The sequence below is a fragment of the Psammomys obesus genome, unplaced genomic scaffold (genome assembly GCF_907164565.1).
Source record: "Psammomys obesus unplaced genomic scaffold, mPsaObe1.curated_primary_1811, whole genome shotgun sequence".
Lineage (NCBI taxonomy): Eukaryota > Metazoa > Chordata > Mammalia > Rodentia > Muridae > Psammomys > Psammomys obesus.
Window position 1 is genome coordinate 24471652 of NW_026592118.1, and position 17735 is coordinate 24489386.

Genomic DNA, 17735 nt, shown 5'->3' on the forward strand with positions numbered 1-17735 from the left:
AAGCACACTATGAAGATAAATATGAGGAAATAAAGGTTTGGGAGGCAGGGAGATGCGCCGGCAGGTTATGGCAACCCTCCAGGTGAGAGGTAATGATGGCCCAAACTAGGGCAGTGGCAATGGGAATAGGAAGTATGAAATGAATCTAAAAGACATAAAGATGAATAGTGCCTCGTAGGTAGGAATTAGCTGTTGGGTGAGAAACACCAGCCAAAACAATTAAGCTAATCATGTGCCCTTTCAGCAATAGAAAAGAGCATGCTGTATCAATTCTCTTGTTTAATAAAGAAAAAGGGAGGTTATTTAAAAAAAAAAAGAAATCCATCAGGAAGTATGTCAAAGAAAGATGTGTGTAAGATGAAGGCCAATGGCTGCAGCACACAGATGTAATGTCAGCACCTAAACTCAATATAGACAGTCACCTTAGTCTTTTCCCGGGGGCTCTCAGGCATGTGAGCCTCTTTGTCATCAACTTCCTGACTATAGCAAAATAAAATAAAATAATAAAATAATAAAATAAAATAAAATAAAAAACAAAAGAAAGCAAGCCTTCTAAAAATACAAGTCAAGATGTTACTCCCTGCTGAAAACTCTCCAAAGAGTTTTCATTGCCCTTAGGATATTCATAACATTATTTACAGATATGTCATGGTATCAGGTTCTTTTTCCCTCACCCTGCCTGTTGCATTCCACAACCACATTGCTGTCTTCCTTGTTCCTCGACACCCCCTCCCCACAGGATTGTAACCTTCTGCTGACTCACTCCTGTCCCTCCTTCAGGCTCTCTTAGTTCTGTACCCATCCTGTCCTCCCAAACTGTAGTAGGTTAGTCCTTCCTGATTTCACACTTCAATCTCCCTGTGCCCCTTTCTTCACACTCAGTTATAATTTATCTCACCACTGTAATGTGACTGCTTATTCACAGGTGCATCTCTTTCTCCCAGAAGAGCTAGTACTACATAGCAGAAAATCGATACATATTTATTGAATAAACACAGTAATGGTTAATTAAATCATTCTGGGGCTCATTTTACTTCTCTTTAACATTGTGCTATTGAACTTTGGTATTTCTTCTTGCCATGCAATTCCTATAAGTAAACTTTGTCAATAAAAAAGGATTCAGCATCTCAAGATTGAATCAGTAACCATTATACAGAAAAAAAAAGTGATTGCCAGATGTAAATTTAAATTTAAATTGCTATCCGGCTATTCAGGTTACTAATAACAGAGATGTTTGTTGACTCTTCAGCTGCAACTCTGCTGACATTCTATCTGTCTATTTCACTTTAAACACTGAGGTATGAAAAATGAGAGCTAATGAGAAGTAACCATAAGAACTAAGAAGTTGAGTAAACGTTCCAAAAAAACCCCAAAATTGTCCGATTCCAGTCATATTTCCTCCTGTTCGGTTTTCTTAAGGACAAAAGTACATTTCATAAATTTTCATGGAAATGAATTCATAAATCACATTTCACCACGCTAATGCCAACTAATAATACCCCAAGGTGTTCCGTTTAGTGCCAACTCTGTCTCAATAGTTTTAAAAGTAAATGAGTGTTTTCACATACATGTTTTATATGATGTTCTTAGGACCAGGAGAAAGACATCGTAAACAATAACTTTTATCAAGTGCTTAGAGTAGGTGTGTTTGCACACACTGCTGTTCTAGTTTAACTCTACAGGCTCATTTAATCCTCACAATTAACTTCGTGCTGTAGATGTTATCATTCTGTCCGTTTTACAGAGGCAGAAACGAAAGCACATGTTGATCTAGACCAACCGCTTGTATCCAGAGCTTGTGAACTTGACCGGCTGAATGTGCCATCCCTTTCTGTGAAAGCATCTCAACCCTAGAATGTAAAATGGGCAAACAATTAGAATAATGATCTTTTTCCTTGATTAAAAATGAAAAACAGCTAAAAGACTATGTGATTCTGAGATTTAAAAATTTGCTTAGAACTCAAGTAACAACACATGCTGGAGAGGATGTGGAGAAAGGGGAACCCTCTTCCATTGCTGGTGGGAGTGTAAACTTGTACAACCACTTGGAAATCAATCTGGCACTTTTTCAGACAATTAGGAATAGTGCTTCTTCAAGATCCAGCTATACCACTCCTAGGCATAGATCCAAAATATGCTCAAGTACACAAAAAGGACATTTCCTCAACCATGTTCATAGCAACTTTATTTGTAATAGCCAGAAGCTGGATGTTCCTCAGTTGAGGAATGGATGCATAAATTGTGGTACATCTACACATTGAAATTTTACTCAGCAATTAAAAACAAGGAAATCATGAAATTTGCAGGCAAATGGTGGGAACTAGAAAAGATCTTCCTGCATGATGTATCCCAGAAGCAGAAAGACACACAGGGTATATACTCACTTATAAGTGAATAGTAGACATATAATATAGGATAAACATACTAAAATCTGTACACCTAATGAGAGCTAAGCAAGAAGAAGGATCCTGGGTAAGATGTTCAGTCCTCATTCAGAAAGTCAAGTGGATGGACATCAGAAGAGGGAGAAAACAGGAAACAGGAGAGGAGCCTACCACAGAGGACCTCTGAAAGACTCTACCCAGCAGTGTATCAAAGCAGATGCTGAGACTCATAACCAAACTTTGGGCAGACTGCAAGGAATCTTGTGAAAGAAGGGGGAGATAGGAAGACCTGGAGGGGACAGGAGCTCCACAAGGAGAGCAACAAATCCAAAAAATCTGGGCACAGGGGTCTTTTCTGAGACTGATACTCCAACCAAGGACCACGCATGGAGATTACCTAGAACCTCTGCATAGATGTAGCCCACGGCAGCTCAGTGTCCAAGTGGGTACCCTAGTAAAGGGAACATGGACTGTCTGTGACATAAACTCAGTGGCTGGCTCTTTGATCACCTCAAAGAGCAGCCTTTGAGGGGGGAGCAGCCTTACTAGGCCACAGAGGAAGACAATGCAACCAGTCCATATTAGACCTAATAGACTAGGGTCAGTTGGAAGGGGAGGAGGACCTTCTCTAGCAGTAGACTTGGAGATGGACATGGGAGGAGATGAGGGAGGGAGGGTTGTATTGGGAGGGACTGAGAGAGGGTGCTACAGCTGGGATACAAATGGAATAAACTGTAATTAATAAAAAATTAATTAATTAAAAAATTAGCTTAGAATTTGATTGGTGTTATTGAAAACATAATTAACTGTCTATGTTTTAATTTGATTCAAACATTTTCCAATTTCAGTAGCATGGGAGTCAGGTGATCTAAAAGAACCATTTTTAGTGCCTGGTTTCTTTATTTTTTACTTACGATTTTCTTTTGAGCTCTAATATTTGTCTATCATATGAAAATGTTGTTTGTTTGTTTGTTTGTTTGTTTGTTTTTAAACAGTGTCTTACTGCAGCAAATGCCTTCTATATTTTCCTGAGGGAAAAAATGAAAAAAAATTAAAGCAATTAAAAATTATTTATATATTAGGTAAGGGGAGAAGTTTTGAATTTTATTGTTATTATTATTATTATTATTATTATTATTATTATTGTAAAAAAACAAAATTGATGCATAGATGAAGTCATTTGTGAAAAAAAGGAATCTTCATCCAGCTATCCCAACAAGTACATTTACATGTCGCTAAGCCTTTAATTGATTTATTAAACCGAGTTTACAAATCAAAAAGGACGAGGTTCTGAGGAGGTAATTACAGGAATACAAATCAGGAGAGGCAACTTTGAAAGAATAGTAATTCCCCTTCTTGAAACTGATCGTAAGTCCCTAAGAGGTGAATAGAACAGCTTACAGCAGCCCTTTCTCTCCATTCAGAAGTGATCATGAATTAATTGTGCAGTTTAGCTGAACTTTGTTTTTCTGTGTATCCAAGGAGAAGATTTCTCACAGACTGAGAATCTTTGCTTATTTGTAACATATACTTGGTATTTAGAGATAGTACTTGACACCACAAGGGCTCACTGGAAAGCCCCAATTCCCCAAACAAACAGACAGGGTAAAGGAACTAAATAGTCTTCCAGCAAAATGAAGAGAGAGAGAGAAGAGAAAGAATGTTTTAGAAGCTTTATGGAGATAAATTGGTTTTAAACAGTCTCAAAGATCCTTATTGACGTCAAAAAGCCTGATGATAAAATCAAAACACACCCATCAGTGAAAGCTGTAGCACATGCGCCTGCATTGATTTGATTATAAAAGCACTTACTATAAATTTTATCTATCTTTGAGCATTAACTGGGCTATGCAGCTACAGCAAATATGAGCATTTACTGATAAATTTCAACACTTCTACTTATTAATTTTTATAGTAAAAATAAAAGCATAGATTCCTGACTTAACCAAATAGGGAAATGTTATGTGTGGGCATACCATTTCAGTTAACTAATTAATATTATCTGTACCTTGTTGATTTTCATCTATTCTCTTATCCTCCTGTTCCAGGGGGATAAATTGAGTTCATATGTCAAGCCTGACACTATTGTAAATAGTTAGGATAGAATGACAAAATAAATCATAGGCTTCTATTTGCAATATTAAAACTATTCATACTCAAATTAGAAAAGAAGTGTAAATTCCACCATTGTTCTTTACCTACTAGTTCAAGAAAAAGTGAGAACTATCTGTTTAGGAATGGACTTCGGGATTCCCTGAAATCATGAATTGAGGGAGGCCTAAAAGTTCCACACTACCGATAGATGATGACCACAAAGGAATGGAGTCCTTAATAGCTTATGGCATGTAAAATTCTTCTGATTAACTCAGTATACTTTGGCACATATAGCTGTTCTTCCAGAAATGCTTTTTCTTTTCATATTTGTGTGTCAGACTTGTTAGTCTGTGCTGGTAACCAAAAGTATGACCTCAAAGAGTTCATGGTCAACTTGAGAATAATTATAGAAAGTATGATATGTGTAGAACTAACTTGCTAATTATAAGCACAACATAATTAAGAAGATATTCATCATCATCTAGACTCAGAAAAAGTTTTCTCATGTTCTTTCCTTAAGGTTAGAAAAAAATGTATCATTATGAAAATGAAGTATTTTAAAATGACTTTTAAAAAGTTTGCATTCAAATACTACTGGAAACATGGAAGGGAGCTATCTAGTTTTTCATAGTAAAATAAGTTTGCTTGTCAATGGTTTTCTCAAAATTACAAGATGTATTTTTTAATGGCATCAAAAACATGAAGTAATTAATAAGTCAAGTAAAGTAAGAAATCACCATAGCTAGTAAAGTGACTTACTATTATAACTCTTCCATAAAGTGAAATAAGCCAGTAGAGTTATATCTAATATTATCAATAAATATGAAAATAATTTTATTTGTTAATTAGCCATAGCTTTTAACTAGCAATTCCAAATTTAATGACATAATATTAATTATATATTAGCAGATCACTTTATGAACAAGATAACTTGGGCTAAAAATATAAACAAGGAAAATGTAAGAGATACGAGGCCTCACATAATTTTTAAAAGACAATGTAGATAACTAATGTTTAAATTTAATGTACTATGTGCCTTGCAATTTACTCAGATCAAATATAACAATAAATATAAATATATATGTAAGGTAATACACTTGGCAGGTATCTATTAAGCATTAATAACTAGTAGTCAGTGGGATAAATGGCAAGTCTAAATTGACAAGTATCATGAAGACAAAGAAAAGAACTTTCTTTTTCAGAAAAAGAAAAGCTGTACTGGGGTTAATATGGAACAAATTAGGTGAGAAATTTGATGGGATCAAGGTGTTTGTCATTATGAAAGTCCCTGGAAGTTACATAGAGTAGGGTCATAGAAAACTAACTGGAAGGCTGATGAGAAAGCTGGATTTCAGGAATTAGGGACAACTGTTCATCCACTGAGTGTTTTTTTTTTTTTTTTTCAAAGACTGACAAATAAATGCAATACCTCGAGGGAAATGCAGATCAAAGGAAAGTCAATAAATATTTCTTAAATTTGACTGGATTATATGTAGTATGACTCCCTGAAGATGAGATTGAGCAAGTAGTATTGGGAGCACATGAAAAAGTAAGATAAATCAAAAGATTTTTATAAGAGGTTGTTTATAGTGTCTCAACTTTAGAATGACAATAAGCTATATAACACTCTGGCTGTGCGAAGCTTTTTACCTAGAGGGAAACACAGTGATTCACCAAATATCTCAAAGAATATACACTTACAAACGAAACACATGTCAAGAGAGAGAGAGAGAGAGAAGGAAATGCAATGCTACGAGAGTTTAATACCACAGAAAATAGACTCCCATCAAAAATGAGAACTGGAGACTGGGGAGGTGTTTCAATGTATTGCTTGCTTGGCAACCATCAGCATCTATGTTCAAGTCCCCAGCACCAGCCTAAAAAGCTGGACACGGAAACACACATCTGTAATCCCAGAACTTTGAGGGCAAAGCAGATGTCTGATGCTTGGGGAACACCAGCTAGCTAAATTAGTGAGCTCCTGCCTCAGGGAGAGACTCTGCTTCATAATAAAGTGAAAGGCAAGTGAAAAAGGCGTGAGATGTTCATCTCTGGCTTCTATATGTACACATGAACATGCATGTGTATTTAATCTCTCTCTCTCACACACACACACACACTCATTACAACTGAATACATAAGAGTTGATGCCATAAAAAGGACATGAAATCAAGTTGTATTCAAAGGAACGGATAGGCAGGATCAGTATCATGTGGAAGGAGAGAATCTAAAAACGGGAACACAGAAGAGTGGGCGGCAATGTTTGTGCTTTATACTGAAAGCAATAAGAAACCATTTAAGCGCCTGGGAAAGGAAGGGGGTCATTCATTCATTTATTTAAAATAATGATGTAACAGTCTCAGAAATGTGAAATATGAAGTGGATTGAGGGATCAGAATGGATACAAGCAGATTTAAGTGATTGTACAGAGTACAGAAAATCATATGTAGGGAGGAGTTAACAAGTGGATCATTTCATGAAAAAAAATTAGTAATCAAAAGCAGAAAGTAATTTGATGCGTGAAGTGTGGGTAATGCGTAGTAGCTTGACTTTTGCACAGATGTTTGTGACCTAGGCAGTGAACCTGTCGAGCAAAACAGCACTGAAACCCATTTTTAAAAAGAGAGCTGGAGATCACTTATGTATTAGAAGTGCAGATCAGATTCTAAACATTGCTTATCTCAATTGTTTTTGATACTCTAAAAAGAAACAAGTCATTGTTGATGAATACCCATTGTGTCCTAGGGATTTGGGAACAAAGAGTGCATTCAAAAGCTATGTTAGGCTCATCCAAAAGAAATGACAAAACCCTCTCTACCCAGTACAGCCTGCACGACTCTGGTGCAAACAGATGAAGGTGACATTTGGCTCGGAAGCCCAGAGAGGGTGATTCACCATTACAACTACAAGATTCAAATGCATACTCTTAACACACTGTGCTAGTGAAACCAAAGCCATCCGTAGCATCAATTTCACCCTGACTTGAACCTTCTAGAATTGGGAGGCAGTGACAGCATGCATGGGCTTGGAAAAGTCTGGATTCTTTCATTTATCCAACAGCAAATAATTCCTTTACAAATCTGAGTTTTCTTCTTATTTTTCAGCTTTCTGGAAAGAACAGCTAAAACTAATTTAAATCTTTGAACGTAAGAGTTTTATTTCAGGCATCACTATTGATTGTGGTAACTGAGAAAGTATACTTAGAAAGATAATTTTTCATTAGTCAAACTATGTCTAGTATATGAGAAAATATATTGTACATTAGTTCTATTTTCTCCCACTATTGTCAAACTACATTTGAGAAAGAATTGTAATGAAGTAGGGGAGTCCCATACTTAGTGCTGGAAGAAAATGTTATAAATCTCATGACTACCTCTTGTGACATAAAGCATCCTGGAAGATGTCAGAGATTTCTCCAGTTTTCCTCAAAATTTTGTTTCGATCATGGAAAGTATCAACTATAAATGTGTCCAATAAGGCTTGGCACTTGGTAGATCTTCATTAAATGTTAATGGAAACCTACTAAGGCTGAAGAGAATCTCCAGCTACAGCAGAGTTCACAACTATATTCGCCTTTGCTCTAATCATGACATGACAGTATCTTCCAATCAGCCATATTAATTCAACTCCATTTTTATAATCAATATAGATTCTAATTAAAATGCTCCATCAGTCAATGCTTTCAATTTATCCTTACGGAATTTTAGATCTTACTGTGAATTGCACACTTTTCTCCATAAATCATCTTATGTATTTTTCTGCTTGTGAAAACTACATGTGAGATCTAAAAATTATGGAAATGAGAATTTCATATTAATTATTTCTTGGCATTAGGAAGCAAAACAATGCAGAAAGAGTCCTGGCTGTCTTTATGTCGAATTGCTGTAGCTTCAATAACTTCTGCACTGCGGAGATTACAAAATGGATGCGTATTTTTAAATGTTAACTCAAAGTGTCAGACGGTTGCTTATATTCGGAAAAATCTTAAGAATAAATTTGAGGAGTAAACAGCAACGTGGGCTGGTGGACATATTTTCTGTCATTCACACTTTATGAATACTCTCACCCTCTAATCATTTTTTTATTTCTATTATATTGTTATCTTAGCTTTCTCAGAGCCTTGAAGTCAGAAATAAGAACTTGATGTTAATGCTAATTACAGGAACAAGTTGAAATGTAGTTTAACAAAAGCATGAGATATTGAAAGTCAAATAATCCCTGAGAGTTTTTTCAGCTTCACTTAATAAGCAGAAGAAGCTAGGGTGAAATTTGGGGAATAACCCATTTTATAGAGAAAGAATCTTGGATCTCACACCGCACCACACACACACACACACACACATACAAATACACACGCACGCACACACACAATGATCTGATTAGGCTCCTTTTTCTCTAGAAGATGCCTTGGTCCTTGAGGTAAATGGAAAGTGTTTCAAAAGATCATGTTGCCTCCTTGTAAGACTTAATATGTTTAACCCTACAAAAACTAAAGATCTTTATAGAACTAATATGTTCAATTATAAATGATTGTGGGTTATCTTTAACATCATCTAAACACTTATGTACGTTAAGTAAGAGGCTTTGTTTCTAGAAACGGATAGCCCTTTCTGGAAAGTTACCTGGACCACAGTTGCATCTTTGGAACCAGTTTCTTCTTTCTTTCTTTCTTCTTTATTCACAGGCTACAATTAGCTCTTCAAGCTTCAGAATCTCTTTTCTTTCCAAATCATTTGTGGTGTTCAAGCCAGCTGTTGTTCTTTTCATGAGTAAGAAAAAAAAATTGCTTGTTTACAAAATACATCTTACTGAGAAGGTACATTGAAAAACTAATGAGCTTAATACCTATTCTATCAGGTAAGTTAGGAGACTGACTGGGAGGCACAGGCCCTACTGAGCACCCTTACCTGTTCTCAACTCCTCCATTTACTCCATATGGGCACCTACTCCTGGCAAGTTCTTCAGTTAGTGAATTTCTTGCCAAAATCCACATCAGATATTTTGTTGTATAACTTAACTACCAAGAATAAATCTTTGACGCTGAGGTTGTCATAGGAGACTATGAAATAATATGAGTGGGAACATTTATATAAAGCATATTTCTTTCCGGAAGTTTGATCTCATTTTCAAGCTCAGCGCCTCTGACAGGAAGAAGGCAGCAGGAAGCAACTTATCAAACCAAAGACTTGTAGATCATCTCTATTGCAAATGTCAAAAATCCCTCAAAATTATTTTGTAAAATGAGTAATGTCCCGGCTATGCCACGAAACTAACAATACCGTGCTTGCATGTCTGACTGCCCCAGATTGTTACAGAATTAAGGGCAAAAAAAAATAGTAGATGATTCAACTGGATGCCTACAGCACAATGAGGGGAAATACCTGTGGCTTAAGACAGGCAATATTGAATGTTTATAGCTTTACCTTTTCTTTAAAGGAGTACCAGTGTATATTCCAACAGGAGTCTCCTTTTGTCCTAGAGGTTTTTCATTAGCCTGTTACCTGCCTTGTGTTTCTTCTGTCAAATAAAGGTAGGATATTTTGATAAACAGGAAGCAGAGCTCTGACATTATATTATGTCTCTATATGACCAAGCTTCAATAGAGCCTCAGCATAACATTTCAGGAGCTCTTGTTGAGAGCTGGCATTCACACGGCATATCTGCTCTGAGAAAGCTCTTTTGTGATGTAGGGATGTGGGTCAGAGGTAGAACCTGTCTCATGCTCAACTTCCAACCCTTCATGGGCTCTTCACTTTACTCACTCTTACCTAACTCCCAGAAAGCTTTTGAGGATTTTTTTCATTAGCTTTTCAAATGTTCTCTTCTTCAGAGATTCCAACTGGAGCACAAAGACACACAGATTATAAATATCAAGGAGTTTTGCTTTCCGGTGGCAGCTCTAAAAAAGACCGTACTCTCAATCCCTATCCTGCTCTGGTCATTTTGACCCAATCAATAAACAACCGACTCTTTAAGCAGACACTGGAGGGAGCCAGACTGTTGGCTTGAACCGAAATTTGGGCAGCTAATCAGTACCCTCACCCCCAGTTTTCTTTGCCCTTTCTTTCTTGTTGTTGTTTTTGTGTTTGTGTTTCATTCACAGCTTCCCTCCCAACCCATCCCCACCTCATAGCCAACAGCCTTGTCCCTGTTTTATAGGAAACTTTTGTCAAGTTTATGAATACAAATTAAAACCTAGAGATTTCTTTAGGCTCCTAACTCAAACCTTCTGTCTTGTGTGTCTTTAGTATTTGAACTTCTCATCCTATGGGTGTGTACTCAATTATAATTTCTCTGCTTTAGCTATTCTCTCTTTCTGTGCTTCCTCAGGAGTTTGTTAAACACCACCAACAACAAAAAAGATAACTAACATAAAAATACTTTTTTATTTTGTTTTTTACTATATAGGCTGCCATTTATGAACAAACTTTAGACAATCGGGTTTATATAGACAAGAAAATGTACACCTCACTCACAGAGGCTAAATACGTATTAGGAGAATAATTCTTTCATTCATGTTGGCTTTAAAGTGATTTAAATTAATTCTAAGCACCACCTCCATGGCCCATTGGATTGGTTTAACGCCCTTTGATGGTGTTGTTTGGGCTTTTCTCTCACATGCTAATGAGGCATTCACTTTAGCTGCCACAACTTCATATAATCCTTCAGCAATTCTCACACTTTCTAATGGCCCTTTCTTTAAAAAGCAGGAAAGCTTGGGGAAGAGGAGGAGGAAGAAGAAAAGAAAGAGGAGAGAGTGTGGAGGAAGAAGAGTGCTACTAGATTAGTATAAATTTACTCTAAAAAATAGGATCAGAAAACAGAAACGTGTGGCTGACTGCCCTTGCGCTGGAAGAGCAATTGTCTCTGAGAAACAGATCCATTCATGCACAGACTCTCTTGTCTACTCAACCAAGAGCAAAACCTCATGGCTCCCTTGCAGCATGGTAATCATCCGGAAGTGATTTATAATCTAAGAGGAAACTGTTTCTTGAGAGTTTAATGCTTTCCTTAGACGTTCCTTCGATGTGAATTTTACAAACAAGGAAAAATTAACGTTATATTATGGTTTGGTTATATTATACCTGTCGGGTAAAGCCTGGATTCAACTGGATAAAAAGAGAAGAGACTGGGTGCTCCTATTACCCCAAGAGTGAGTATTTCTTCTCGGAGTCCTCTCAGACTCTCAAGACTTGGGTTATTGATAAGTTCCTGAAGCAAATCTGATAATCACCAAATGTAATTTCTTTATGGTTGTCATATTCTTGAAACACCCTCCAATTCCGCAGCTCTAAACACGTAAAAACATCCTTTTATTTTAAAGTGGTTTATACTTTTTATTTAATTTTGTCTTCAAGATTTTTTATCTTACCATTTTTTCTAATTCACTTTACATCCCTTTCACAGACCCCTCCCTCCTCTCCTCCCTGTCCCGCCTTCCCACTCTCTTCCCCCTTCCTCAGAAAAGGGGAGCCCCTCCCCCAACCCCGACCATCAAGTGGCATCAGTCTCAGCAATTCTTCCACTGAGGCCCAACAAGGCAGCCCAAGCTGGGGGAAAGTAGTCCAAAAGCCGGCAACAGAGTCCATGTCAGAGACAGCTCTCACTACACTTGCTAGGAGACCCTCATGAAGACCAAGCTGTTTCATCTGCTACATCTGTCAGTGCATGCACTTTGGTCTCTGTGAGCCCCATGGTCATCAGGTAGTTGACTCTGTTGATCTTCTTGTAGAGTTCTTGTCCCCTCTGGGTCTCTCTATCCTAACCTCCAACTCTTCCACAAAACTCTCTGAGCTCCGCCTCAAGTTTGGCTGTGGGTCTCAGCATCTGTTTCTCTCTGCTGCTGGGTGAAGCCTCTCAGAGCAGAGTTATGATAGTCTCCTGTCAGCAAGCATAGCAGAGTATAGATAAGAGTTGTCTCTCTCCCATAGGGTGGGTCCACTCAAATCGGGTCAGTCATTGTTTGGCCCTTCCCTCAATCTCTGTTCCATCTATATCCCTGCAGACCTCCTTGACAGGGTAAATTTGGGGTCAAAGGTTTTGTGGGTGGGTTTGTGTCCCACTCCCTCCACTGGATGCCTAGCCTGAGTATAGAAGGTGGCCACTTCAGTCTCCAGAAACCCCTCTGCTAAGAGTTTCAGCTAGAGTCACCCCCATATCCTCCTCAGAGCCAATCCCTCTAAAGATCTCTAGCTTGTCCCAGAAATTCCCCATCCATTGGTTTCTTTTCTCTCTCCCAACCCTCTCACCTTCCACCCACGCTCTCCCCACACCTGATCCCCGCCCTCACTCTCCTTCCCACACAGTTTTCTCAGTTCATCCAGGTCTAATATCTATTTTATTTCCCCTTTGAGGGAGATTCAAGCATCCTCCCATGGGCCTTCCTTGATACTTAGCTTCTTTGGGTCTATGGATTGTAGGATGGTTAGCCTATACTATATGGCTAATATCTACTTATAAGTGAGTATATACCATGTGTGTCTTTCTAGCTCTGAGTTACCTCACTTAGGATAATATTTTCTAGTTCCATCTATTTTCCTGAAAATTTTAGGATTTTCTTGTTTTTAGTAGCTGAGTGGTATTCCATTGTGTAAATCTACTACATTTTCTTTATCTGTGTTTTGTTGAGGGACATCTAGGTTGTTTCCAGTTTCTGGCTATTATGAATAAAGCTGCTCGGAACATAGGTCTTTGCGGTGTGCTGGAGTGTCTTTTGAATATATGCCCGAAAGTGGTATAGCTGGGTCTTAAGGTAGAACTATTCCCAATTAACTGAGAAAATGTCAGATTGATTTCCAAAGTGGTTGTAGAAGTTTGCACTCCCACCAGAAATGGAGGAATGTTCTCCTTGCTCCACATCCTTGCCAGCATGTGCTGTCACTTGAGCTTTTGATCTTAGTCATTCTGATAGGCAAGATGGAATCTCAGAGTAGTTTTGATTTGCATTTACCTGATGACTAAGGATATTGAGCATTTCTTTAAGTGCTCCTCAGCCATTAGAGATTCCTCTGTTGAGAATTCTCTGTTTAGATCTGTACCTCATTTTTAAATTGGATTGTTTGATTTGTTCATGGTTAATTTCTTGTGTTCTTTATATATTTTGGATACTAACTTTCTGTTAGATACAGGGTTGGTGAAGGACTTTTCCCAATCTGTAGACTGACATTTTGTTCTATTGACAGTGTCCTTTGTCTTACAAGATACTTTTCAGTTTCATGAGGTTTCATTTATTAATTATTGATCTTAGAGCCTGAGAGCTTTTGGTATTCTGTTCAGGAAGTTGTCTCCTACGTCAGTGAGTTCAAGACTATTCACCACTTTTTCTTCTATTAGGTTTAGTATATCTGGGTTTATATTGAGGTCTTTGATCCAGTTGAACTTAAGTTTTACACAGGGTGATCAGTGTAGATCTATTTGCATACTTCTACTTGCAAATATCCAGTTGAAACAGACATACTCATTGTCCTAGTAAGCCTCCCATTTCTGTGTCAGGTTATCCTAATTTGGTTTCTTTGATGTTTCATACATTTCTTTCAGTAGCTTTATTTTTTATTTTGATGTTTGAATAAACCTAAGTTTTTCTTTGTTTTACCCCCCACCCCCTTTTTTTAATTGACTAATTTTTCTGTGGAGGACATGCTTATCTTTCACCATGGTCAAAAGTTTTCATAACTTTAATTGGTCTAATATCTTAGACCAATCTGTAATGCCACTCGTGCTGGTCTTACCACTACCACAGAAAAATGTTAGCATGCTAACATTCCTCACAGTTCCAAATTCATGTTTTCAAATGCCTGTCAAGCAATTTCATTAAATGGACTGGGACTGTAGTCTCTCACATTCCTTATGCTTTCTCGTAAGTTCTTTCCATGTTTTTTAAAAGACTTCCTTGGTTTTTAAAAGGCTTTGCATTGTTAAACAAAACAGAAGAGTAGCAGTTGATCCAGAAAGGAAGGTAGCACAATTTCTTTCAGTAATGATTATTAGAGTGGGAGGAACCCAAGGCCATGACTGGGCCTCCAAATGGGAGGGAGAACATTAGAAGCAATATAATAGATGAGGAGTCTAAACATTATGGAAATTTAAAGAAAAGGAGAAGCTTGTCTTTTAAGCCTGGAGAGGAACTTCATAAAGTGGGAACAAGAGACAGATAAGGACAGATAAGACAGATAAGCCTCAGGAAGAGAGATGGTAGAAGTGAGACAGAGAGACTATTGAAAGAGGTCTCCCCCGTCTAGCGGGTCGAAAGAGGAGTCTTGGCTATCATGGAACATGGTCCCTAGAACAAAGAACCAATCTGATTTTTTTTTCTTTATACTGTAGCCATTTTCAAGTACCTTAAAGACTGCAGCTGTCCTTAAGGCTCATAACATGGTAACACTATTGCTAGCCCTTTCTAAATTTCTGCAGAAACACATTGAGATATGCAGATTAATTGGCTGGTTTGAACAGGTCTGATTAAAAAAAAAAAAAACTTTTAGTAATGTCAAAATATTTTACATCATGTGATTTAGTTTCATATAGCATACATGGCAGGGAGTATGGAGGAGCCACATACTATAAATTTAGTCATAACACAAACTGGTTCTCAACTCTCTGTCCTAGAGAGAGATATAAAGGAAGTGGACTGATTAAGGCTGTAGGATCAGGCCTAAAGATGGAGGATTGTGAGCATCATCTCACACATCTGGTAATATGTTCTTTGAAACCTGGAAAGAACTCCTTCCCCCAAAACAATCCACTAATCCAATACATCAAGTTGATTGCATTCGAAAGTGACATCTTAAATACACTCTTCTTTTCCATCCTTGATTTTATCACCAAGATCATTGTATGTTGTATCAGAGAACCTACTTTATCAGTTCCCTGAGTCTTTCCCATCCTATCATCCTATATACATCTATAGTTCAGCCTTCCTAAACATGCACTCTGTTTCACCCATGCTTGAAGCTCTCTTGGCCTCAAAAAAACTGGATATTATCCAAGGGTAGAGTACTTGCCTAGCATTCATGAAGCCTTAGATTTATATACACCAAAAATAATAATAGATTGATATATCTTTTCTGGAATAAATAGCTCAAAGAAATTTCAAACTCAGTGTCTAAGACTGAGTTTATTCTCTAAAAATATGTTTGTTCTCCATGTATCAGCACTATCCCACTGAGAGCTCAAGCAAGAAATATGAGCATAATCAATCTTGACTTCTCTTTTATTCCAGATCTAAGCATTTTCTAAATCCAAAGACTTTTAACTCTTATGTATACATTATTTTCCTCTTACCTATCTTTACCTATATTATACCTTTGTTATTTCTCAGTTGATATATGTCCATAGTCTCCTAACTTATCTGCCTGCACTAAAGTTCTGTTCTCTCAAAAGTCACCATGCTCATTATTTACTGTGTAACAAACTGGAGCTATTTAATGCAGCAAGGATTTATTATCTCACACAGTATTTGATGATCAGGTTTAACTGCATAGTTCTGGCTCATGCTCTCCAGAAATTGGATTCAAGCTGCAGACTGGATGTTAAGTAATCAGATAACTTGAGCAGTACAGATGAGTTTATATGTGGCTGTGATTTGAGAAAATAAGACAAACAGGAAGCCTTCATTAGAGAGTTGTAAAAGTTGTCCTCATAGTTACCATTTTATTCTCTTTGCTATAAGTGCATCACTAAGTTTGGGCCATATTGAAGGAGGAGAAATTAGATTCTATTTTATAAGAGAGACAGCATCCTAAAGTTTGCAAACAGGTTTCTTAAACCACCACATCCAGTAATATTTCAAATTAAAGAAAAACCTGATAAAGGCATAAATTTGTAATTTGTCATTATTATTTTTTTGGTGACAGGGGTTTTTTTTTTGGGGGGGGGGGCGGGAGGTCCAGGGAAGGGGGAGAAGGAAGGGGGGTTTGAGGCAGGTTTTGTCTGTGTACCCTTGGCTGTCATGAAATTCACTTTGTAGACCAGGCTGGCCTTGAACTCACAGAGATCCATCTGCCTCTGCCTTCCCAAGTACTGGAATTATAGGTGTGTGCCACTGCAAAGGAAAGCATTTAGTTATTAAATTGGAGGCTCACTAACATTTTCAAGGGCTAATTCCTTTGTCTTTATGGCAGGGAGCATGGCAACAGGTAGGTGTAGTGCTGGAGAAGTAGCTCAGAGCTACAGCCTGATCTATAGGCAGAGAGAGAGAGAGACAGAAAGACAGAGAGACTGGGCCTGGAATGGGCTTTTGAAACCTCAAAGCCCAACCCTAGTGACATATCTCCTCCAACAAGGTCACACCTCCTAATTCTTCTCAAATAGTGCCACTCCCAGGTGACTAAGTATCTATGAGCCTGTAAGGGCCATTTTTATTCAAACCACCACACTATACTGTTTTTCATTACAACATCTTGTTTATATTTATACAAAAAAAAAAACCATAGGTTTATTGAGAAAAAGATATTACTTAATTTTTACTCCTATGTACTTAAAGTAGCAATGATTCTTTTAGTAGACAGTGCTTGAAATCTCAAAGTATACTTATGAATCTATGATAACCTTCATCTTCAGTTCGTTAAGGAACCATGAGTATAATCAAGATGGTCTAATGGTTTTTAGGTAAAAAGCTCTTTAGTCTTATCTAGGTTTCAAAGAACCTAGAACTATATTCCTGCTTCCAGAGTGCTATATCTGCCTAAAATGGAAATGTCAAGGCATCCAGGAGTTAACATCTCAGCCAGCTGCAGACTGAGAGACATAATCAAATCCACTTACAGGGAAAGCCAATAGTCTATGAGTAGTTCTAGCAAAGTACCCCAAACACAGTCTGCCAGTTCTACAGCTGCAGTCACACTTGACATGACTTAGCGGCTTATAGGCAAGGCTAGAAATAATAGTGAATATTATAATACATTATCCAAAAGCCACTAATTTAAGTACATATGCATAGACTAGCAGTTATATTAAATCCTAATCTTTCAGTTTCATCTATTTCTGGATGGAGACTTAAATTCAAAGAATAATAAAGCAATATTCTTCTTGATAAAGAAAGCATGCTATTTATTTAACTTTTTCTAAAGATAAATTTTTCTCATATTTTTCTCACAAAAATATGATTGAGAAATAAAAATACCAAAATGAGTATGTTTTTAACTAAATCAGAATTAAATTACCTTTAGTTAAAAATATACTTTTATTGCATTAATACTTTCAAAATTGGGAAAGATATTAGAGACAAGTATTAAGAAAGAGAGACGAAAAGAAATAAAT

The 17735-nt window shown here is 37.2% G+C and overlaps 1 protein-coding gene and 1 non-coding gene across 2 annotated transcripts in view; one reads left to right on the forward strand and one right to left on the reverse strand.

Moving 5' to 3' along the window:
* Positions 1–17735, forward strand: part of Grm3 (glutamate metabotropic receptor 3) — a 223987-nt gene that overhangs the window by 16169 nt on the left and 190083 nt on the right. The window lies entirely within an intron of this gene.
* On the reverse strand, positions 14794–14924 carry LOC129681129 (small nucleolar RNA SNORA33). The gene has a single exon (XR_008720785.1). It is a non-coding gene; the product is annotated as a small nucleolar RNA SNORA33 (small nucleolar RNA).